Source organism: Peromyscus eremicus, chromosome 1 (assembly GCF_949786415.1).
Source record: "Peromyscus eremicus chromosome 1, PerEre_H2_v1, whole genome shotgun sequence".
Lineage (NCBI taxonomy): Eukaryota > Metazoa > Chordata > Mammalia > Rodentia > Cricetidae > Peromyscus > Peromyscus eremicus.
In genome coordinates this window covers 8,337,652-8,363,836 of record NC_081416.1, presented here as the reverse complement: position 1 = coordinate 8,363,836, position 26,185 = coordinate 8,337,652, and positions in this window count along the sequence as shown.

The window sequence follows — 26,185 nt, the reverse complement described above, 5'->3', positions numbered from 1 at the left end:
TGTCTACTTTAGAGGGTTGGGGCTCAGAGTTAGATGTGAACTTTGCTTGCAGAAAACAAACAAACGTCCTCCTGAATTCAGGGTGTGGTGGTACATGCCTGTAATCCTCAACACTCAAGAAGTAAAAGGAAGATGTGCAAGGCCCTGGGTTCTATTCCCAGGACTGCAAGAAGAAAAGAAGAAGAGGAGGAGGAGGAGGGGGAAAGGAAGGAAGGAAGGAAGAAAGAAAGAAAGAAACGATATTAGTAACACAGCCTGTGTTATATAGAGAAACTGTCAAAAACAAATAAACAAAAACAAACAACAACTCCCCCAAAACAGACTGGGTGTGGCAGTCCATGCCTATAATCCCAGTATTTAGGCAGGAGGATTGCTACAAGTTTGAGGTCAGTCTGGGATACATAGTGAGTTCCAGGCGAGGCTGAGCTTTAGTCTTTTTTTTATTTTAATTTTTTAAAATTTAGCATAATTTCTTTATTGATTCTTTGGGAATTTTACATCATAGACCCTAATTCCATTCACCTCCAGTCCTACACACACACATCCCCCTGCAGCACCCCCAAAGGAAAATTTAAAAAAATCAAAACAACACAAGCAAACAAAAACAAACAAACAAAAACATCTTCAGTCCTCCATCTTTCCCGCCTCTCCAATACCTCTTCATTCGTGCTGGTGGCATTGGGAGCCCAGGTGATCACACAGTATACCCTTTTGTCCAGTCAGCTTGCTAGTCAATGTTCACTGCAATGAACTGACCAAACGTTCATTGGTCTGGTTCAAGACCTCTGGTTTCTAGTACACCATCAATACTGAATCCTCACTGAAACTCTTTGCAGATATCTCTTGGCCCTGAAACATGGAGATCCTGTGGGTATCGTTCTACAGAACCAGTCCCTTCATGAGCTCCAGCAGGTCTTAGATGCGGTAGATGTTAGCGTGGGTCAACCCAAGGCCTGGCTGTGGGTGTAGGTGGTAGCTGAGGTGATCAGTCCAGGCCACTGGACGGCCCCCTGCCCCCTCAGGTGATGGGGCAGAACCAGCTACCCTACACCTATGCCATGAGGTCAGTTCTCCATCGTCCATGGTGAGGGTGGGGCCATCTCTGGGGGGCGGAGATGCAGCTCTCCCATAAGGGTCAGGGCCATCTCTGGGGGGCGGGGATGCAGCTCTCCCGTAAGGGTCAGGGCCATCTCTGGGGGGCGGGGATGCAGCTCTCCCATAAGGGTCAGGGCCATCTCTTGCTGCAGTGTCTAATGAGGCCAGGACCAGCTTTCCCAGGGCCAGTGAAGGGCAGAGCCGGCTCAGCGTGGCCCTCTAATTTCATCACGCATGGTTCCTATGGCTCCTTAGGTGACACAGGCCACAGACATCAACACAGACCCCAGCTGCAGCAGGACCACAGACCCAGACATGACCCTCAGCAGCAGCTAGGGCCCACATGACATCCCAGATCTGAGTGGTAGCTCTGGACACTCAGAGCATAATGTCTCTGGCTGCAGCCTGGCCCCCAGACACCAATAAGGCCATAGGTTGTGGCCCCAAGCTTGGGCTTCTGTGTGACCTTTGGTGGCAACACAGGCCTAGGACTTCAACACAGACCCCAGCTGCAGTAGGACCATGGACCCAGACATGGTCCTCAGCAGCAGCACAGGTCTAGATGTCACCATGGCCCCAGGTGGCAGGCAAAGGCCACCCAAATTAGCATGGCCCTAGCAAGGCTTTAGGGTCTTAAAACATACACACACACACACACACACACACACACACACACACACACACACACGCACACACGCACACACACACACAAGACCAAAGAACTTGTAGTTGCCAGAGTGACATTATTTTCCCCCTTTATGCTGGACATTCCACACTGTTCCCTCCATCTAGAAAGCCAGTCCTCCTCAGTTCATTCGCTGACTCCTGATGGCCCCTGGCAATCGGGTTCAGGTGGTTCCTTCTCTTTAAGAAATACCCACAGAGGCATGAAAGCCCAGGCCCTGAGTGCTGCAAGTACGTCAACATGACATAAGCTAGAGTCATCTGGGAAGAGGAATCTCAACTGAGATATGACTCTACTACATCGGCCTGTGAAGCATTTTCTTGACTGATGATTGCTGGGGGAGGGCCCAGCTCACGGTGGTGGTGCCACGCCAGGGCTGGTGATCCTGGGTGCTATAAGAGAGCAGGCTGAGCAAGTCTGGGAACAAGTCAGTAAACAGCACCCCTCCATGGCCTCTGCTTCAGTTCCTGCCTTGATTTCCCTTAGTGACAGAGTGTGATCAGGACATGTGAGATGAAATAATCCCTCTCCTCCCCAAGTTGCTTTTGGTCATGATGTTTATCACAAAAACAGAAACCTAACTAATACACCCTGCTCCCCACTCTGTGTGCTACTTTTCCTCCACACGATTATTTTTTATATTTTGTATGTTTATGTATCTTTTCTTTGCATTAAGATGCAACTCACAGAATACAAACAACACTTGCTCTTTTTAGTATGCAGTCCAGCGTTTTCAGCATAGCCAAAAACTTGCACAGCCATTACCCTACCTAATTTCAGAGCAGGTTTATCATCCCCTAAGCAAACCCAGAACCACTAAGCAGTCACTCATCTTTTCCTTCACCCGTAGACACCAGCCACCACTAACTTATTTTTCTAGGATTTGCCTATTCTGAGCATTTTCTACAAATGGAATAGTGCAAAGTGTGGCCTTTTGAGTCTGGCTTGTAACCCTTAGCACAGTGTGTGTGTGTGTGTGTGTGTGTGTGTGTGTGTGTGTGTGTAACATTTATCAGTAGTTCTTTTAAAATTTAAAGTGTATGTGATTTTATTATGTGATTAAACTATTTTAAAAGATAACCTAGTTACCACATGATGAAGAATAACCACTGTTTGGGATGTGACTCAATGGTAGAACACTTGCCTAGCTGGTGCAGGGTTCTAGGTTCCAGACCCAGCACTGCAAGAAGAAAAATAGGGGAAAAAAGAAAAACAGTAAATTCTTACTGAATAACAAGTTACTCTTATTTAGCAGGTGTTACTTTTATAGACAAACTGTGTAGGACGAAGTGCTAAATGGCCATATTAATAAAAACCTGGAGCCAGATATTGGGGTAAAAAGCTGAGAGATCAGAAAAGCAGAAAGAAGCCAGCCACGTTCTCACTTCTTAGAGATCCTCCACCAAAGAGAACTACTTCCTGTGTACCCACGCCTATATGCCTTTCTGTTCTGCATCTCACGTCCTCTCTCCGCCCAGCTACATCATTTCCTCTTCCTGCTCAGCTCTGTCACTTCCTTTCTGTCTGTACAGACCTCCAGACCTTTATGGTTAACTAGTGTTGGAATTTAAGGCATTTGCCACCATGCCTGGCTCTGTTCCCAGTGTGGCTTTGAACTCACAGAGATCCAGACAGATCCTTGCCTACCGAGTGATAGGATTAAAGGTGTGTGCTACCATCGCCTGACTTCTAGGTTTAATATAGTGGCTGGTTTTTTCCTCTGATCCTCAGATAAACTTTATTTGGGGGACACAGATAAAATATCACCACAAAACGAAACATCACACTCAAGTTTACACATCCACTCCCCACTGTTTTACCCTTTTTAACAAAGGCAACCATCAGTTTCCTTGTTGGTTTTGTTGTGTTTTGTTTTTACTGTCCATAGAGTTGGTGAGATTGTTAACAAGCAGTGTGCAATCCGAATCCCTGGAAACTGCTCCTGATTCTGAGGCTCGGCCTCTTGTTTGCACATGTCTAGTTCTCTGGGCATTAGTCAGCGACACACTTCCCCATGCATTTCTGAATCCATCTTTTCCTGAATCTTACAGGCAGGACGTACAGAAGACAGGACATGGAAAAGTCAGCCTTCTTTTCGTTGTTTGGAAGGATCTGCATTTCCAGGCATAATTTGAGGTCCCCTTGTTTATCAAAGGAATAGAGAAAGCAAATTATCAATATAGTTACCACCTCACCCAATGCCCTGGGAACAAACTATTTATTTGTTGTTATTTGTTTGTTTGTTGAGACATGGTCTCAAGCAGCCCAGGCTGGCTTCCATCTTACTATGTAGGCCAGGCTGACCGAACCTCTGGTCTTCCTGCCTCTAAACCCCCTGTGTTGGGATTTCAACATGTGCCATCATTCTATATTTAAAATAAAGGTGTGTGTGTGTGTGTGTGTGTGTGTGTGTGTGTGTGTGTGTGTGTGTTTAACTTATAGAGCATGGGTGACAGGTTATAAGAAGGAACACGGGCAACCATAAAGTCGCCATGCCGGAAGGTCTGTACACAGCAGGAGTGAGGACTTCCCACTGACCTGTGCAGCCTGATGGAGCTTCTTCTTTCCCCACCTAGATCCTCCAGCCATTTCCAGAGTCCCCAAGACCATGAGAAATTTGGGGAGAATTGGGTCCGGGGACTGGGTACTCAGGTGAGGGTCCAGTGACCCTCTCCACCCCCTCCGTCAACCCAGCTGTGAGGATCTTTGGCAGGCAGGCCCAGCCAAACTCTGAGATGGTGGCAGTTTGGATCAGAGCCCAGTCCTGTACAACGGCCTTCCTGGGCATCCTCTGCCACCCAGAGCTGGGGCTACAGGCACAAGCTGCCACTCGGCTTCTTGTGGGTGCTGGGAATACAAATTCTGGCTCTTACGTTTTTGAAGCAGGCACTTTACCAACAATGCTATCCCCAGACCTTTTAAATGAAGCATTAAATTAAAGATTTAAGGAAAAAAAATCCCCATGGGTAAAATCTATTGATATTCCTAGTTCTTCTGTTTGTTTAGAGTTAAATAAACTAAAAGTATAATAAAAAACAATCTAGTGCAGTTTACATGTATTTAGTGTACAGATTGAATAAATAGCGATTTTTAAGGATTATACCTCATTTTTTTCTACCAAAAAGAAAACCAATGCATTGGAACATAAAGTCTTTGATGTTGTTTCTTTTCAGAACTCTAACTCATTTGTAATTTTCATTTCCTATTTTTTTAAACTTTCATTTCAAGAGGTAACTGTCACAGCTGCTTCTTTTTTTTTCTTTTTTTTTTTTTTTTTTTTTTGGTTTTTTTTTTGAGACAGGGTTTCTCTGTGTAGCTTTGTGCCTTTCCTGGGACTCACTTGGTAGCCCAGGCTGGCCTTGAACTCACAGAGATCCTCCTGGCTCTGCCTCCCGAGTGCTGGGATTAAAGACGTGCGCCACCACCGCCCGGCTGGCTGCTGCTTCTTTTATATGGCCACCAGCTGTGTGTGAGAATTCCAACGTCCCCACCTTTCCCGACAGTTGTCAGAATCCGTCCTTTCTTAACTGGTGGGCTTGAAGAGGTGTGTCACTGTTCGGATTTGCATTTCCCTGTTGAGTAATGTTGCCTGCCTCTTTTTACATACTTACTGGACCTTTGTATATCTTTGGGGGAATGTTTTTTGAATTTCAGCTACTTCTAAGTTCAGGGTTTTTTGGTTTGTTTTTTATTGTTCAGGTGTCTGCATACGTTTCCACACATATTCTACTCACTGTTCAGTGGTCCATTTTTACATGTCTGAGTTCCCAGTTACACTTTGACCAAATGTGGACAGAGCCCGGGTCAGACCCGGGCCCTCTTCTTGAGCCTGGTGCACTATCTGGCAAATGAGTGGGCTGGACACCCTGGCTTTGGACACTGTCCGGTGTTTTCCTCCGAGGCCTTTTCAAGTGCCCACGTTTCCGGTCACCTCTGTGTGGAGGCCCGTCATGGACATAAGGGAACTTCCCAATGAAACAGTCTGAGCTAAAAAGTCTGAATTCTGGAATATTCTGGCATGCTACCTAAAGAACCCCTCCCTTCCCCCTCCCCGGAGCACTCAGACTACCCTCTCTTCTTTGGTGGGGCTAGTGGGAAGTAGCAATGGTTACTTTCAAGCCAAGGTGGACACAGCTTGGGAAGGGTTGGTGTCCATCTGCTTTCAGAGAAAGGCGGGATACTTTAACTTGTTTCTGTAGAAACTGCCAAAAATATTGATGCCCTTCCAGTACATGACCACCGCCTCCCGCTCAGCGTGCTTGCCTGGCCTCAATGGCTTCCAGGTGACCCGGAACACAGAGCTAGAATGTGCCCCTGTCATCTTCCTCAGCCCTCAAGCAAGACCTTTAGAACATTCTTCTCTGTCCATACCTGGAAGTGGAGTTGCTGGACCCTACAATAATTCTATTTCATTTCTTTTCTTCCTTCCTTCCTTTCTCAAAGAAAAATAGTGTATTATATAGAGGTAGTCATTTCCACCCCCACCAACAGTGCCCGGGGCATCCTGCCAGCACTGGTTATCTCTTTTTAAATGGTAGCTCTCCGATGGGTGTGAAGTAGTATCTAATTGTGGGTTTGATTTGCATTTCTCCTGTGAATCATGCATTGAGTTCATGGTTATTGGCTCTCTTTATGACTTGTAGAGAAAAATATCAAGTCATTGCTTATGTTTGAGTTGGCTTGTTTTGGTTTTTGTTGCTGTTGGCGGTGGTGACTTGTAGGAGTTCTTTGTATATCCTGGATATTGGTCCTTTATCAGATACACAATTTGCAAATATTTTCTCCCACTCTGTGTGTGGCCTTTTTACTCCATGGATCCCTTTTTAATGAACAAAGTTGACGTTTTAATGATATATAGCTCATCTAATGGAATGACCCAAAATATTTAAATAAAGCATAAGGAAGATAGTGAAAGGAAAAGAAAACAACAGAATGACTTCGTGTTTGTCCCTTGAGCTGATGACGTCCTTTGCTCTGGGGAAGCCCCAGCTGATAAGAGGGAGTAGTTGGGAACTAGAACCACGTGTGCTATTTCAAGTCCCAGGAAGAAGCCTGCCCGATACCTGGGCCCGGGTGTGGGTGTATGGGGAACGGGGGCGGTGCTGTGGCGTCGGGGTTTCCCTGAGATCTGTGAGGGGGGTGTGGTGAGTGGGCTCAAAGGCAGGAAGTTCGCTGTTGGGAAAGCAGTGGGCGCAGGCACCTGCCTCTCAAGCCTCTTTCCCTGTAGGTCAGATAGCAGCCCCAGAGCCAGGTTCTGAAGAACGGCGGCCTCTCTGCCCTTTGCTCCCTGTAAATCTTTCACCACCTTTACTTTGTTTTGTGAGATTTTTTTTTTCCTGATTCTAAAAATAATTATGCCGATATCCAACTGACTGAAGTATAAAAGAAAAACATTAGCCGTCAGTCCACCCCTGGGGTGGCAGTAGTGACAGTGATCATCCATTAAACATGACTGTGTCAGAAATTAGGCTTCATGTTCCCCTAGAGAACCCCAACCACCCACAGCCCTTCACATCCGTACCCAGCAAGGACTCTGAGCTCTTTAGGGAAGGGCTAGTTCGAGCGTAACTGGGCTCGATCTGTCTGATTTCAGATCTGTCTGATTTCAAAGCCCATTTCCACTACAGCCTCTATTCTGCAACCATTAATCTTAGCAACAGTAAAATATGCCAGCTAGCTGGGCAGTGGTGGTGCATGCCCTTAATCCCAGCACTTGGGAGGCAGAGGCAGGCAGATCTCTGTGAGTTCGAGGCCAGCCTGGTCTACAGAGCGAGATCCAGGACAGGCACCAAAACTACACAGAGAAACCCTGTCTCGAAAAAAAACAAAACAAACAAACAAATAAACAAAAAGATATGTTATCTATGGTTTCATTTTCTCATAAAATGATCTCATGGGTGCTACTACCACAGTTTTTGTTTTTTTGTTTGTTGAGACAGGGTTTCTCTGTATGTAGCCCTGGCTGTCCTGGAACTCATTCATTAGACCAGACTGGAATGGACTGGAACTCACAGGTATCCACCTGCCTCTGCCTCCAAGTGCTGGGATTAAAGCATGTGCCACCACTGCTGGGCTGCTACTACCGTGGTTTTAACACAGGCATCGTCTTAAGCTGATGCGTTTGCACCCGCCCCACCCCAGCCTGCTGGTCACCTTGAATGGCCCTCCCACTTCCCATACTTGAGCAGTTCAGCCAGGTTTGGGGTTTTCTAATGGCCAATAATAAAATGACACTCCCTTTTCCCTTCACCTTCTAAAAAGGAATGACAAATGGCTTCTCCAGCGACTTCTGGGAGGGTAAGCACTACTGTACCACATTCCCACCTTCATCTCCAGACAAGGGTCTGTGGACAATCCCAAACCATCAGTGTCTGCCTTGGTTCAGAGCTAGCAACCCTACTTGTCACCCCAGATTTGGGAAGGGACAGAGGACATGGTGATGGTTAACCTCAGTTGCCAACTTAGTGAGATCTAGGATTACCTGAGAGATGGCCTCTGGGCACACATGTGGCATGCGGGAGGTCGTCTTGATCAGGTTAATTGAGATGAGAAGACCTGCCCGTGTGGGTGGCGCCACTCCCTGGCCTTGGACCATGTGAAAATAGAAAGGGAGCTGAGCACAGGCGTTCATCGCTCTCTGCTTCCTGACTGCAGATGTGACGTGAGCAGCTGCTTCAAGCTCCTGTTCTTTGATTTCCACACTGAAATGGTGCGTGCCTTAAACCGTGAGCCAAATAAACCTTCCTTCCTTAAACTGCTTTTGTTGGGATGCATTGTCACAGTAACAGGAAGTAACTGGGATAGATACCCACTCCCAAGACTAGGGATGAGACCCCATTTTTCCCTTACTACATAAACAACATATAAAAAAAGGTAAAATAAGATTCCTCTGCAATCTCCCAACTCATGACCCCTAATACATGTGTTTTGTGATACTTACATGTATACATATATGTGTTTAAAAAAATGAAAACATACTGTGAGTACCATTTTCTTACTTGCATCTTTCTCTTAGCAAAGTTACTGGCTTCATTGTAGCTACTAGCTGTATCACCTTGGTTATATTAAACTCTGTGCCTCAGTTTCTTCACAGAGACAGTGGGGATGCAGTAAAGTTGAAGTTATTGTGTGTGAAACACTCAGACCTGGGCCTGGTACTTGTGTTTTCTATTTGGTTCTTACTTTTATTCTTATTCATTTTCTTAGCTGTTTTTCTATTGCTGTGCAGAGACATCATGACCAAAGCAACTTATAAAAGAAGCATTTCATTGGGGCCTTGCTTACAGTTTCAGAGGTTTAATCCGTGATCATCACAGCTGGAAGGAGAGCAGCAGACAAGCAAGAATGGCACTGGAAGCCGGGCGGTGGTGGCGCACACCTTTAATCCCAGCACTTGGGAGGCAGAGCCAGGCGGATCTCTGCGAGTTCGAGGCCAGCCTGGACTACCAAGTGAGTTCCAGGAAAGGCGCAAAGCTACACAGAGAAACCCTGTCTCGAAAAACCAAAAAAAAAAAAGAAAAAAAAAAAAAAAAAAAAGAGCCGCAGCTAAGAGCTCACATCTGACCCAAAAGTTCTTGACAGAAAGAGAGAGAAAATGACTGCACCTGGCATGGGCTCACCCTCAGTGACACACCTCCTCCAACAAGGCCATACCTCCTAATCCTTCCTAAACAGTTCCACTGAGCATTCAAAACACCTGAGCCTGGGGGAGCCGTTCTTACTCAGACCACTCATCATTCTTTTTGTTTTTAATCTTCATTTTGCTTTTAGATAGGGTCTCAAACTATAGCCCAGACTAGCTTATAACTCACCATGTAGCCCAAGCTGGCCTTGAACTCAAAGCAATACTCCTGCCTCAGCCTTCTGAGTGCTATGCTACTGCTTTGAGCCATCATAACCAGCTTGAAACACTCTCTATACCAGACTTCTGCCATACACACCAGTGGCTCTGGTTCTCAGCCAGGTAATTTGTCCCGGAGCCATGTGTGGGGACAGTTTTGGTTGTCCAGCAGGTGGGCAGGCAGCTATTGGCAGCTAGCTGATGGAGATACTTAGGTTAAGTATCCTGCAAGGCCCAGGCAGGCCCCACAAAATCCAGCATTGAGACAGAGTGAACCCAGTGGTTCTGTGTTTCCTTAGTCAGCTCCCTGTGGCTTATCTTCTCTGGCTTGAGTGTTTTCACACTACACTGCACTGTGAGATACACACCAGTGGAGATCTTAGGCAAGACCAAGACATGGTCCTGGACAGAGAAATGTGACAGGGTAGCGCACATAACAAATCAAGGTGCACAGTGGATCGGCAGAGTAGTACACATGTATGACTGTCCCTATTTTCAACTCCAGACAGTGGGGCAGGAAGGAGTCTAAGATTGGTGGCCCTCAAGACATCTTGCACCTCCTGTGACCTTTTAACAACTGTAAACAAGGCTCCATTGTGTCACTGGTGGTAAAGTGCCCGGGTTAATGAGCCTGTGTGTTTGCCAGGGAGGGGACCTACTGTCATGCTGGCCCAGAGATGTCTGGGTGAGATTAAAGGGTCCTTTATGTCATGCCTCTTGTGCGACCAGAGAGGCAGTGGTAGTCTTCCCCAGTTTTGTCTCCAGATCATAAACTGAAAAACCCCTTGAGATTGATTGCTGACCTAAAGACACGTTGTAATGACTAGCTTTGTTTACTGTTCAGAGGAGACCGGAGAGGAGACCGGCGTTATTGTGAAGAGTGCAAAGAGGCTTTCCACCCAGTTTCAGAGAGCATGTTCTCGCTGGTGAAGGAGGCACTTACTGCTGGCCTGCGGAGGTTATACCTCTCAGACCCCTCCATTACTACTGTAGCTGCTTGCTGCATGCCTTCTGCAGGACAGTGACCCTGCCTACAACATGGGAAAGCTTGATCTCTTGCTGTCTGGCTCTGTGGGCTCAGGCTTCTCTGCAGCAGGCACTGGGACAAAATCAGGAGGACAAAATAAGATAAGCCACAGACTCTAGACATGGAAGCAAATCAGAAGCAGTCCCCCATCCCACAAGCTCTGCAGCTAGTCAGAGCACAGATCTGTCTACGGACCTGGAGACCCCCGAAGCCCAACAAGGCTGAAGAGCAGCCTGGCTCAATTCTGTAACCAGCTACTGCTTCGAGGGGGCTGCCGAGAGTCCTGATTCTTGCTGTTGGATAGACTTTGGGTCTTTTCTTTGGCTTCTAGCCTGACTCTCTGCAGCACAAGCTGAGACTTTGCGCTCTCCTCCATGACCATCCCCAGTGAAGTTGGCTTTTCCAGCATCCCGGCTGTTCTGCCTCAGAGAGCTCATCATGTGCTCTGGGGCTCAGGTCTCCTAACACCCACACAGTGGTCCAGCATCCAAAGGATAGATGCTCCCTGACTCTTACTAATGTTTTTTCCTAAGAGGTGGGCAGTCTATGGGAGGGCTCTGGCAGTGAGCTGCTGAGGTGCCAGCCTCAGCACAGGGTTTCCAGGTATCTGTGAGCTTGGCAGAGTTTCCTGCTTTCTCTTCTAAACAGTGGTGATAATAGCGTCCTTAAGATGTGCCTAAGATCTGCTTAACAGTATTTGGCACAAAAGCAAATAATAAATGTTGCTATTATTTTATGAGCCCTGGAAAGCTAGCCTGAGTCCATCTATAGGGTATTGAGAGGAAATTTATTTCCTCCGTTTCCCTCAATGGAACTTGAGAGGGGAAAGGCATCTGGCATCGCTTTGTCCAGAAAGACAGCAATGGTGATGGACAGGTAGCCTTCTTTGCAAAGCTGGACTCAGTGTGTTAAGAAGTGGGACTGGAATCCCCATAACTCATACTAGCATTTCTTGTCCTGGTGTTGACCATCCCTCCCAGGTGAGATCCCTTCTCTCTTTCTTGGCAAGGGTCTGTCCCTGGCTGAGGATGAAGGGATGGAGCGTGGTAGGAATGACACATTGGAAGATCTGCGGCAAGCTGTCACACACTTCTGTCAGTGGAGCTTTTCATTCTAGCCTTGCTGGTCCCAAGAAGATGAGCAGACCTAGAAGTCAGGCACAGGTGCCCAACCGTCTGCCTGCCGTGTCCTGGGGGTGGCTTCCCAGTTGAGCGTATAAACTCTTCCACTTCCCTAGACGGAGAAGACACACAGCCCTGCCTCATCTGTGGGCAGCATGAGCCATGTCTCCATGTCTCTGACAGGGAGCCTCCTCATTCCCCCTTCCTCTCTGCACCTTCCCCCTTCCTCACTGCCTTCCAGACTCGGCCAAGGCTCGGAAACACGTGATGCTATGATTCTAACATTCCCCAGATTTATAACAAGAGTGCTGAGGAATCCTCAGAGGCTCCGAGGTGATGGCCTTGGTGTAAGGACACATCTGAACTAAAAGCTGCTGTGTGGGAGTGGAGGGCAGAAATGTCACCAGCGATTTTATCTCTTTAAAAAAAAGTGGCAAGTGCAACCCAGGGGCTTTGTGCTTCCAAGCGGCTGGCAGCTTCTTCAGCTCTAAGAAGACAGTTGACTGGGGGGAAGGAGTTCACAGGGGCAAACAGACTCTCCTAGGTGTGGATATTACCCATGACGAACTGGGAATTAACCAAAGGACAATCTGAGTTCTGGGACAGGAAATCCTGCCTTTGGGGTAGATGGTGAGACAATGGCCTGACTCTGGAAGGACTTAATTTGCCCATCTGCTTATTGGGCACACACTTGATACCCTACCACCACATTACTGAGAGCACTTTCTCCTCCCACCTGTGTTATCTTGACATATACATGGAGCTCACCGCCAGCAAAATCCTCCCATGGCTCACATAAAGCACTACCATCAGTTTGCCACGCTTATGCCAAAACAGACTCTTGGGTGGGGCTGGGGATGCAGCTCAGCTGGTAGAGTGCTTGCCCAGTGTGCAGGAAGCCCTCGATGTGAGCCCCACCACTAAACAAACTGGCCGTGGTAGTGTGCACCTGTAACCTCCATACTCTGAAAGTGAAGTGAGGAGGAGAAAGTCAAGGTCCGCCTCGGTCACACAGCGAGTTCGAAGGAGACTGGGCTGCGGGAGACCCTATTTCAGAAACAGCAACACACTGAAACAACCTCCCAGACTGCTGGAGACAGTATCTCCCATTCACAAGCCCCATACCTGACACAGACACGTGAATGTACACAGACCAGTCCCACGGGCAGCAGAATTCTCCACTCAGACACCCCATAATGCACTCACATAGTGGGTTCATAGATGTGAGGGTTACTCCCGACTTGCTCTCTCTTCCTCACACAGACAGCCCATAGTTCTCTCAGCCCTCACAGTTGACACCCAACAGCGTCACATGGAACATGTCTTTCTCTCACTCCCTCGCACAGACACACAGAGGAGAGCCCTGCACACACAGCCATAGGTATTCACACTCAGGTCTGGATCCTCTGGGTCCCTCACTCACAGAACTCCAGGTCCAACCTTATGGAAGGAGATGTTCTGACCCTCCCTGGCAGCATCCACTGCCCACACACCCACCATCCTTGCTTGTTTGGGTGCAGGCTACAGAAGCCTCAGAGACTAGGGTGGCCAGCTCATCTGGATACACCAGCATCCTGGAACCTCTTTAGTCTTAATACAACCCAGAGGTCATTACTCTCTAGGGAACTAATTTCAGCCCCGCTGTGCCCCAGGAATACCCATCTTATCAGCAGCACATGCCTCCAGGCAGCTGTTTTCTGAGGTGCCCTGAACAGGCGCCCTGGGCTCTGGTCTCTGTGCTCAGCCACTGGTCACTGTCTCCTCCCTCATCAGGCTTCCAGCAGGAAGAGGATAGTGCTTAGGAACAAAGCCTGAGGGCTGGGCAGAAAACCCAAGACAGGCAGAGCCTGGATTCCAGAAAACACCTCCCCATGTCTGCTCTGAAGGGGTGCAGGCAGGACCACCTACCAGAAAGGCTGTCCTTTGCCAACTGCCCCACCTTAGGGCTCTGGTGTATGGGTTTTGATTTTAGTCATCATCATGTGCCTTGTCAGACGTCCCTCACCCCTCCCCGCCCTTTCAGGGGGGCATGACACCACATAGATGTCCCCTGCCTGGTTAGACCTACCTCCCATCCACCTCATTCAGGTGGTCACCACTTAAGTCCTGTTCTTCAGGTCTTAACAAGGACTGGGAAGCAGAGGGTCAGTCTGTGAAGGGGAAGATAAAGCTCAGAAGGTGTGAGCAGGAGGAATTTTCTCTGGCTGTAGCACGAGCCAGCGCGTCCCAGTGTAAGCGCCTTTATGCATTGCCTTCCTCTCTATGAGGACTCTTCCTGGATTGGCTGTAGTGGTGACCAACATGCCTCCCAGCTCCAGGCTTCCATCCTAAACTGTAGAAGGATATGCATGAAGCCAGCACCTTTGGTCCTAAGGTCTGGAAGTGAGTACCAAAGGCCATCTGGGCCAATTTAAGAGTGGATCAGTCCCTATGCTGTGCCGGAGCTAGAGTTGGGGGAGAGGCACAATCCTCTTAGAGGAAATAAAACCTCTCTCTCTCACCAGAGGACTGGAATAGACCCGGGACAGCCAGAACAATGCCCCGGAAGTAGCACTCTTCAAATTTTAATGAGTACACAAATCTCTTGGGGTTCTTGTTAAAATACATATTCTAGTTTAATAGTTCTTGGACAAGGCCCAAGAGTCAGCTTTTTAAAAAAAACAACACACATTTATTCATTTATTTGTTGGAGGTGGGGGCATGGGTGCGTGTATGTAAGTGTAGGTCAGAGGGCGAATTTCTCCATAGTCAGTTCTCTCCTTCTACCCTGCGGATTCTGAGGGGATTGAACTCAGGGCATCGAATTTGACAGCAAGTGCCTTTACCCACGGAGCCACCTCACCAGCCCCCAAGAATCAGAACTGTTTGCACCACTCCATGCTGGCACCGCCCACTTGGGAACCACATCCAGGGTACCAAGGATCTAGCAGCTAATACCTCTTCCCAGATATCCGTAATACTTGTGCAATAAGGAGGGGCAAACCAAGGAGCCAATGGGACTCAGTGCCACAAAGCCTTCCTGCACCCCAAGGCCGGTTGCTCCTCAGACCGGTCCTCCCTCGGTTATTCGGCAGGCAGGGCAGAAGCTCCTTCTCATCCCTATCGTACAGAAGAGACAGCGGAGGAGGCTCAAATAAACGTGTGGCCTCCCTGAATCCCCCAGCTGTTTTGAAAGACAGTACAGAGACAGGCAGGACTACATCAGAAGTCCTCACGGGTCCCCCTCCAGGTTTCTGGAAGCTTCTGAAGGTCTGCCAGGAAAGGAGAAAGAGAAGTAAACCACCACATATGGTCACACTTCCCCAGGGCTGGAAATTTCCAGGGTGCCAAATAGAGAGCTGTGTCGTCAAGACCTAGTGACCTTCTGGCCCTGCTGTTTGAAAACCAAAGTCGCAAAGGCCAAAGGTCATCTAGGCACACTCCACCTACCCCTGCTGCTGGGGCTATTTTTAACCTTCTGTCCCTCCTGGGTTCACTCCTCCATGATCTCCCAATGGCTGTTCTTCACAGTTACCCTCTCACCCAGGGTGGGGCCAGTCACACCTGAGCAGCAATTGAGATAATGTGCCGCACCCCCCCCCCCCCCCCCCCCCCCCCCCCCCCCCCCGCCGCCGCCCTGTACCTCCTCAAAGGGCTGGGTGGGACAACTGCAAGTAATTTTCAGGAGGACTCCTTTGGAATCTCTGGGCAGGCATAAGAAGATTATGTGTAAGATCCAAATGTGGAAGCGGCTTCTGGAGGCAGAACCCCACTTGCTATTGGTTAGATTAATTCACGGACTGAACTCCTAGCCCTCGGCACCTCAGAATGCAGCCTGGCTTGGAAATAGGGTCTTTGCAGATGTGGTTGGTTAAGAGGAGAACAGGACACTAACCAATTACCTGACATCTCTATGAAGAAGAAAAACACAGGGCCACACACTCCAAGGACAAAGACAGAGTGCCCATGACGGCAGAGAGAACACACTGACATAATGCATCTCATTAATGTTTCAACGGCGGAACCTAACTGCTGGCCAATCAGCAGAAGCAAGCCAGGAGTGTAAAACAGTCTCCCTCAGAGCCCAGAGGGAACCAGCCCTGGGGCCATCTTGACCTCAGCCTCCCGACCTCCAGAGCTCTGAGACACTTCGCTTCTGTTGTTCAACTCTTCCATCCTGTTTGGCTTAGCTGTCATTTTGAAAGTCCTGGTGAACCAAGGGAGAATCTCACAATCCGACATTTAATTGCTCCTCAGATTGTGCTGTTGCTGTGATTGGTTTTAGGTGTCTCGAGGCCTAGGCTATCTCTCGCTTTCTTTGGTCTGAGAATCCCAGACCTATTTACTTAGACAACAAGCCTGCATTGGCTTGGCCAGACTTCGGGCAAGTGTTGGTTAATGGCACACGCAGGTTAATTTATTGACACACACCTCCCAGAAGTACCCTGAGAGGTATCCTCCAGGCAGCAGAATCCCCGGCTTACACTGAAGTAATTGTACTTCAAAACCAGCTCAGGAGAGTAGAGTTTCTAGAACTTTCCAGAAAGAAAATAAAAGTTCAGAAATTGGGTGAAGAGGGGTTTTCAGCCATAGGTGAGGAAGGTACTGAGTTATGATTACTATGGGTCCATATGTAGTTCCCAAGGTAAGATTTGGGGTTGGCAGGAGACTGAAGCCCCCTCCTCTCTCTGTCTCTCTCTTGCCTAGATGACATTTTCTGACTTGTTTACAAGTTGCACCCTGATAGTGGCTGGGCAGGCTGGGAAGGGTAATGAATCACCAGCACCTCCATGGGAAATACATCACACAGCCCAGCCCAGCCACTCCCAACGCCTGGACCCCACCCCTTAGCACACACAATCAAAGCCGCTGAGCCTGGCCCAGGAAGAGGACTGCAGAAATGAGATGTCCTGTGGGCACACAGAGCCTTGCCCACTCTTGCTTTGGTAGCATGCCTCTCCTCCCATCAGCTCTCTGACTATGATGTGCGCCACACAGAGTCTGAGGGCAGCAGTTGTTGCCCACAGCAGATCTGAGGTTCACACCCACAAACCTTCCCTGCCCCTCACTAATCCCCTGCCCCTGATCTATGTCTCCCAGGCTGGCCCCAAACTCACTATACAGCTGATAATGACCTTAAACTTCTGGTCTTCCTCCCTCTGCTCACCGAGTTCCGGAACACGGCATGGGACATTGTGCCCAGTTTATGCAGTTCTGGGGATAAGCCTGGGACTCTGCATGCTAGGCAAGCATTCCACCAACTGAGCTACATACATCTCCAATGCTCCACCTGCCCTCTTCTCCCATGCAGGTACAGATCTAGATTTGCACCTGACTCTGGCACTGACTGGTTGTGTGGCCTTTGAGAAGTTACCCTCTTTGAGCCTCAAATTCCTTAGCTATAAAAGAAGGCCAGACATAAATACGCAGCCCATCCTGCTGTGACGGCGTTTACATGAGACGGCTGATGTCGCCATGCTTGGCACAGTGAGGCTCTCTCAAGCACACATACCGTTGTTCTGTGGTGGCAAGTGATGAATATCCTGGGCTTGTATAGAGTGGCAGAGTGCTCACTGGCAAACCGGAATGGACATTCCAATCTATTGCAAAGCTAGGCGATATGACATCAGTTTTACCTGCTTTATTGAAATTTCACAGCCTGTGACTTTTTGCTGAGGAATTTGCACTGATACAAGGCGACTCATTCATTCTCCAAATATGTTCTGAGCACCTGCTAAGGAGGTGACGTGTTCTTGGCAATTCTTAGAGCAGAACTGGAGGATGTGAAGGAGAAGCAGTGACTGGCAGTCGCCCAAACTCATGAAGTTTCCTTTTAAGCTTTTTCCTAGGTAATGGCAGATTCTCCACCTACCTCTAGACTGGACTAGCATTGCCTCAGGAAATGCCCAAGAAGCCGAGGTAGGAGAGGCCTGTGCCAAGGAGTTGGACCAGCCTTGGAGCTGGGATCCCAACTTTTTTTTCCCCTAACTCTTGTGACCATAGGAAAGCCAATTGTCCCCATGGAAACTCAGTTTCCTTTGCTAAATAACTTTATACCCAGGTCAGACTTTCTAGGCTGCTTTCAATTCTATAGCTGCCTCTTAGTAACTGTTTTTCATCCATTGATTTATCCTTCAAATATCCTCCTAACCATCCAACATTGTTTGGATTACTATGTTTTGGGAACTATAGAAGGAGTTGAGGGGATAAGGGAACACTGAGAAATGCCCCCTCTAGGACCCCAGAATCCAACAGTGAAGAAACCTCAGTTTCCCTTACACCCTTCCATGTGCTGATGTGAGTCTAGCACTCAGAAGTGATTGAACATGTTCCTGGCAGGGGCTGGCCCTTTCTCAGTCCAACTTAGATGATATGGGACTCCTAGGATCTAAGTAGCATGTAGCCTTGCCTCTGGGCAGGTGCTCGAGGCAGACATCCCTCTTCTCTGGGATCACAGCCAACGGGGACCCAGCCCTTCTACCTGAGCTCATGACCCTGTGTTTCCTGTCTCAGTAGGAGATGGGTTCTTAGAGGGCTGGTGGGCTCCCCAGGGCAAACTCTCAGTTCAGAAAGGAAGTCGGTGGGAGAGCTCCCAGCCACATCCCACCCTTTCCTTTGGAACAGCAGGGCTTCATACCAGCCTCCCCCGCAGATCTCTGCTTAGTGCTTTGGGAACAGAAGTAGAACAAGTGGCCACTCCTAGCTGCAAGGGAGCCTGGGGAAAAAGAGAGAAGTGTCTTGTAACTGGCTTAGGTCAAAGGTCAGAAAACTTTTTTTCTGGAAATGGCTAAAAAGTAAATATATTGTTTTCCACTCAATGTAAGCCACACCTGCTCCCCTCTGCCTCTGTGAGTTGGCAACAGCCATATGTAAACATGTGTGGCTTGCTTTAGTAAGTGTTTATGTACATACACACATTTGAATGTCTGGTAGTTTCCATGCGTCACAAAATATTAACTTTCTTCAAAAATTTAAATAATGTTGAAAATCTGTGTCCTATGGCTAGAGAGATGGCTCCCTTCTGGAGGACCCAAGTTTTATCCCCAGCACCCACCCATCTGGTGGTTTATAACCTTCTGTACCTCCAGTTCCAGGAGATCCGATGTCCTCCACAGGGCACTGAACACACATGGTGCACAAACATACATTTTGGCAAAACACTCATACACGTAAAAAAAAAAATCTAAATATAAAAAAACCTGTTTTCAGGGTCTGAGGCATGGCTCAGTTGGTAACGTGCTGGTCTAGCATGCACAAGGAGCTGAGTTCCATCCACAGCATCACATAAACATAAATGGGGTATGATGGCACAGCAGGTAATCCTCAGCTACGTAGGAATATGAAGCCAACCTGGAGCTAAATAAATAAATAAATAAATAAATAAATAAATAAATAAATAATAAAAGGCTGTTTCTTGGGTGTAGAGGGGTGTACAAAAGGAGCATTGGGCTGTGGATGAGCAGATCAGGCTTCATTCTGTTAATGGACTGGACACTGTTAATGTAATACTTGACTGTATATATTGTATATACTTATTGTATATACTTTATCTTATATTAGTTATAAGCTTCTTTTAGTATTTAGACAAAAAAGGGGAAATGTGTCCTCCAATATATTGTGCACCCTAATAAACTTATCTAGGGTCAGAGAACAGAACAGCCACTAGATAGACATAGAGGCCAGAAAATGGTGGCACATACACCTTTAATCCTAGCCTTCTGGAGGCAGAGATCCATCTGGATCTCTGTGAGTTCAAAGCCACACTGGAAACAACCAGGCATGGTGACACATGCCTTTAATCCCAGCACTTGAGATCTCATGTCTTGCTTGGGAAAGACACATGCCTTTAATCTCAGGAAGTTATGGCAGGAAGCAGAAAGGTATATTAAGGTGCGAGGACCAGGAACTAGAAACTTTTAAGCTTTTAGGCTTTTAGCAGCAGTTCAGCTGAGATCCAGAGGCTTTCAGTCTGAGGAAACAAGATCAGCTGAGGAGTTGGCAAGGTGAGGTTGGATGTGGCTTGTTCTGTCTCTCTGATCTTTCAGTGTTCACCCCAATACCTGACTCTAGGTTTGTTTTTATTTATCAAGACCTTTTAAGATTCGTGCTACATCATTCCCTGACTTAGGACTTAAATTCTTCTCAACTTCGGTTTTTCATTCTTAAGCGAGACTCTCCATCCGAGGCTCTCACTTACCCAGGGATCCTTGCTCTTCTTTCTCTCCCCTTGCATAGCCGGGCATACCACGACTCTCAGATACACCAGCACTCTAGCTGGAGAGCCAGGCATCCCCACCCACACAGCATTCTAGAAATACATTGTTCCCCATTCCCAAGAAGAACCCCCAAACTTTCCCTGTACATCCTGTTCTCCCTGTCACTTTCAATCTGGGTAATTAAACTCAACACCTCAAAGGTGATTAAAAATTAATTTGGCATTCAACAGGCCCGGAAATGAAATTCAGGAGGAAGCACACTTGGAGAGCCGGGGTTGAAGTAATTAGAAAAATCGTCCTGCTGTGTAAGAAGAGTAACTAAGTCATTACCACAGCCATGGAGGGGACAGTAGAGAGGCCAATGGTGACTGCTGAGGTCACATGGTAACAGGTCATTTCCCAGGCCTTCACGGGTGAGACTTCACGGGTGAGACGACTTCACGGTGCCGCTTCTGCCCAACCCTGAGTGCCTCCCCACTCTGCTCTCTTGCCGGTCCTGTCTGCCCCGCCCCCACCCCAGCAGCTGCTGTTACCTCTTCCCCTCCTGAATTCAGTCTTCCTGTTTGCACACATCCCCCTCCCCCTTTGGAACTATTCCAGCATTCCCTCACCTTTTGCTCCGTGTCCAGTGCAGCCTGCTTATCTTTTTCTGTGGTTTGTAACTACTGCCCTCCAAGAATGGCTCTTGATGTAGCCCCCACCCTACCCTGGGTGTTCTTTCCTGTTCCTTGTCTCCCAGGCAACAGTCCTACTGCTTGAGATGCCAGCCTGGAAGCTGATATTCCAGGATGCTGCAAAAGGGCATTTCCTTTTCCCATCTCGGAAGCCACCAGGGGCCTTCACACCTCCAGTACCATCCAACTTTCCCATCTGGTGTCTTTGAACATTGTGAGCAGCAGGAAATATCTAGTTAACCCTCGAGGGCCAGAACATCTTTTTGGTGGAGCTCAGGAGCCTGCTGGGGAAACTGTTTCACTCAAGAAGATCCCTGAACCCATTGCAAACTACTTTGAATGAGATGATGCAACTCCTGGGTCTTTCTATGGCCTTCTGAAAGACTTGGTTGTCATTAGCTAAGTGTGGTTACTGAATTTAAATTTAAATTGAATGAAATGAAAATCTCAGTTCCTTGGCTATATATGTGGCCAATGGTAACCGTGCTAGGGAATGCAGATAAAACATCTTCTTACCAGAAAGTTCTACTGGATGGCTGGCGCTCTGCTAGAGGATATGTTTTAAGAGCATGGGCTTGGAAGTCTGACAGATGGTCTGTGGCCCTGGGCAACTCACTTAATTTCCTGAAGCCTCCCTGGTTTCTCGTCTGTAACTGTAGCTATCTCAGTGAGTCATGAAGTCCAGAGAAGGCGATCCAGGTGTGTAGATGTAACCAACCGTCTTATTAAATAAGAAACACAGAGCCGATTCAGAGAAGAAAGCCAAGAGGTCAGAACTAAGAGCCTCACCCTTCCTGCTTCAGCTATCCTGCTTCAGCCAAGAGAGCTCTCCGAAAAAGAGGCCTACTTCCTGTGTGTACGTCTTTAAATACTCTAGATGTTCTGCCTTCTCATTGGTTGTAAACTAAACACGTGACTGCCTTGTCATTGCCTGTATGTACCGCCCTCCAGGTCCTTAAAGGCGTGTGCCACCACCGCCACGCACTTGCTATGGCTCTATAACTCTGACCCCCAGGCAACTTTATTTATTAACATACAATTAAAATCACATTTCAGTACAAGTAAAATACCACCACATTTCCCCTTTTCTATTTTAATAAAAAGAAAAAAAAGAAAAAGGTTATAACTAACAAAAGAAAAACTATATACAAAAGTACAATAACTATATACAATATATACAAATAATAAATGTCTAAACAATGTCTAGTCCATTTGTATTTGACAAATTCAGAGATGATAATTTCATTATCCTATTTTGTTAAATCCAAAATGTATCTAATTCACTTTCTATCCTAATTAATCTTCAACTAACTAACCTTCAACTATAACTAACTAATCTTCAACTATAACTAACTAATCTTCAAGTCCCTCAGAGACCCAAGAAGGAAATAATATTAGCTAACAAAAATAAAAACAGAAAGTGCATGCAAGCAACTTCCAAAAAATTTGTGAGTCGACAGAAACAGCCAACTGCCTGGACAGTCACCTGAGGTTTCTCCGCAATGCTGGGGCATCATCTTCAGCCTATATAGGCTTAGCATATCTGACAGACTCATTTGTGAAGTAGGATGTACACAAGGTCAACAGTTCAACCTCACATTGGGTGAGAGTAGTCCATGCACCAGAAACACCTGAATTCCACTAATGTCATGCCATGATTCAGGATTTTAAATTCTGGAAAATGTTGATGGTTTTTTAGTTCAGCTCTCCATTCTTCTTGGCTGTGTACATATGGCTTCATCTCAGCATCCCGTTCTTCTCCACATCTCTCTATCAAATGCCAGTCTACTATTGAGAGGCGTGAGCTTAGTTACTCTTCAAGAATAACTGTTTCAGTTGCTGTTCCATAGCACATCAGAAGCCATCGGCCCACTGCCTGTTCAGCTGCCTTCGAAGAAAAGGGCACTGTACCTTTTCCGAGTTGCGAAGGCCACGTCAGGGATGGTGCCATATTGTCCTGGCCTCAGAAGATGCCTTTTGATAAAGCCATAACCACGTTTGTTTAGGCAAGAATCAGTAGTCCTTTGTTTCATGTCCTGTCTGTCCATTTTGTCATCAGTTGATTCGAGGATACTTTGTTGTCCAGTGGCTAACTTTTGCCACAATGAAAGCTAACTCCATACGCAGTTTCTTCAATGCCCATATTTTCTCTGAAGAAGATTGGTACTGCCAGGAGCCGACATGTCTCATAGTTATAACAAAAAAGAAAAATTTTCTAAGTTATTAAAACATTTTAAATGCCATATTCTGTAGATCTCTGAAGGGTTTGAAGATGACCTATCTAAAATATATCTGCTCAATTTTTAAAACATATCTAATATGACTACAAGTTCTATTGTAATGTCTAACTACTAACTATCATTTCTTTATATCCTAATGGTAATAATAACATTCAAGGATCAGAAAATTGCATTGTTAAATGAACGATATAAGTACAATTAGAAATATACATATAGCATTTTCTAACAATATCAATTTCAATATATATAATTTGTATACAATATAAAACAATCCAATCCAATGTAAAGTATTTAAAACTAGTAATTGTCTTTTTCTTCTTCTTTCTTTCTCTCTCTTTTTTTTTTAAAATAAGAACCTTAAATCTAATTTGCTTAGTCTTTTTCTTAACCCTTGACAACAACTTGTAACCAACCCCCCTAAACAATGAAAATTATCCCAGACCCAAAACCCATTAAAAAGACCAAAAAAACCACCCACCCCACACCACCTCTTTGGGAATGTGGGCGTCGTATTCTTAAAATTGCTTCCTGCTGGGTATGGGCGAAGTTATCTTTATCCTGAAAGAAAAATTTTAGGTTAATTGTCAAATTCTAGGAAAGGTAACTATATCCTTCATTATCCATTCTGTGTATAATGCCAAAGTTCAGGGTTTATCTCAAGTCCTTATTCAAGTAGTCTTTGAGACTGGATCATCTCAGCTAGTCATCTCAAAATTGCTCTGAGCACCTTGTAGTTCAAAGCTGATCTGTAGATGATGTTTGTCAGCTTAGTGATGTTATTATTGTCCACGTGGAATTGTTGTTGTTGTGGGGCCCCAACTTCTTCCTGGAGACTTCAGTTGGTGTTAGGCCTGGCCGTGAATTCCTGCAGAAAACTGATAAGAGACTCGAACACAAAGACATATATATGCAGCTAATTGAAGCCTTTTTTTTAGAATTAATCAGTACTCTATATGACCATTCATATCTTAGCAAAGTTTAAAATGTATATATATATATATATATTAATCTTGTAAGTTTTGATATAAAATTTATACTTTAAGAAAAGTTTAAAGAATCAGAATAGAATCAAAGAGTTGAGATTAGTAATAGAATAGTCCCTTAATTAATTTTGCTTTTCCCCTGTCTCATAGCAGAAGATGGCTCTTTTATTCTGGCATGATACAGGGAGTTTGCATTTTCCTTTTAACAACATGCTTGAGTTTAAAGAAGGAGAGAGCCATTCTCCAACTCCAAAGTCAGCTTTAAATTTTAATTGGACTGGGACTATTAGAAGACCAATAGTGTTAAATCTTTAGAGAAAAGCAGAAACAAACATTTAGGAAGACATACATTTTTTTAGATAATATATACCCATACGCCATTTCACTCTGCTTCCTGGGATAGATGATTTGTCCCTTTTCTTCAGTTGTCTTATTTGTCCAGTGTTCTTCAGATTCCTTAACCTTCATTCTCCTAAAAGACAAAAACAAAAACCTTTCCCCAAGACTAATTTTGGGGATGTTCCTTTTTGGCAAGTTATTATCTGATTAAATGAAAAGACATGTGTTACTGGTATAAGTTAGTTTAAATTGGATGTTCATGTTGGTTGATGAGCTATCACCTCCTCTAATTAAGAGGTTTCTCTTGTTCAAATCGAACCTTTATCAATTTTGATGGTACCCACAACTTATCTTCTCCTGTAGAAACAAAAGCAAAACCTCGTCCCCAATGTAACACATACCCTGGTTTCCATTCTGAGGTCAGCACATCCTTAAAATATATAGGCTGATTTAATTCTGTAGTTTTTTCTATTATCCAATGTCTCTCTGCAGCTGTTGTTCCTTTCTCATTGGCATTAAGAAAATTCAAAGTTAATAGAGCATTATGCAGTCTATTTCTGGGGGTTTTTGTTGCCCCTTTCTGTTTATTTAGCATATCCTTTAGAGTTCTGTTTGATCTTTCTATAACTGCTTGACCTGTAGGATTATGTGGTATGCCTGTAATATGCTTTATATTGTAATAAGCAAAAAACTGTTTCATTTTAACAGAGACATATGACGGAGCATTATCAGTTTTGATTTGTGCAGGTATACCCATGATGGCCATAACTTCTAGCAAATGAGTGATTACAGAATCAGCTTTTTCAGAACTCAAAGCAGTTGCCCACTGAAATCCTGAATAAGTATCGATAGTGTGGTGTACATATTTCAGTTTTCCAAATTCTGCAAAGTGAAACACGTCCATTTGCCAGATTTCATTCCTTTGAGTACCCTTTGGGTTACATCCTGCTGGTAATGGTGTTTGATTGTAGAAGGAACAAGTAGGACATTTCTTTACTATTTCTTTGGCTTGTTGCCAGGTTATGGAAAAATCCTTTTTTAAACCTTTACTATTGACATGATGTTTTTTATGACATTCTGAGGCCTCCAGCACATTTCCTATTAATAACTTATCAATCTCATCATTGCCTTTCACGCCGCCGGGTTGAATCCTCCGGGCGGACTGCGCGGACCCCACCCGTTTACCTCTTAACGGTTTCACGCCCTCTTGAACTCTCTCTTCAAAGTTCTTTTCAACTTTCCCTTACGGTACTTGTTGACTATTTGACTATCGGTCTCGTGCCGGTATTTAGCCTTAGATGGAGTTTACCACCCGCTTTGGGCTGCATTCCCAAGCAACCCGACTCCGGGAAGACCCGGGCCGGCGCGCCGGGGGCCGCTACCGGCCTCACACCGTCCACGGGCCGGACCCCATTTTTTTTTTTTTTTATTTTCAGAGCCTTGGCTCTGGCTACCTTAAGCTCCAACCACGTGCGTTGGTTTTACAGGCAGGGGCCCTGTTCGGCAGGGCAGGCCTGAGTTGTTTGTAACACTGGCTTTAAGCAAGTAGCTCAAGGTTGGTCCGGCCTGAGGCCAAGCCGACCTGGGCCTGGGCTAGGGAGCCGGCCGCCCTGGCGGGAAACCAGACCTGCCGGCCGCCCTGGCGGGAACCCGGACCTGCCGCCAAGCCAAGTTAACCGGTTTTAATGGATTCTTATCACGTTGGGCGCCAAATGTAGATGTAACCAACCGTCTTATTAAATAAGAAACACAGAGCCGATTCAGAGAAGAAAGCCAAGAGGTCAGAACTAAGAGCCTCACCCTTCCTGCTTCAGCTATCCTGCTTCAGCCAAGAGAGCTCTCCGAAAAAGAGGCCTACTTCCTGTGTGTACGTCTTTAAATACTCTAGATGTTCTGCCTTCTCATTGGTTGTAAACTAAACACGTGACTGCCTTGTCATTGCCTGTATGTACCGCCCTCCAGGTCCTTAAAGGCGTGTGCCACCAC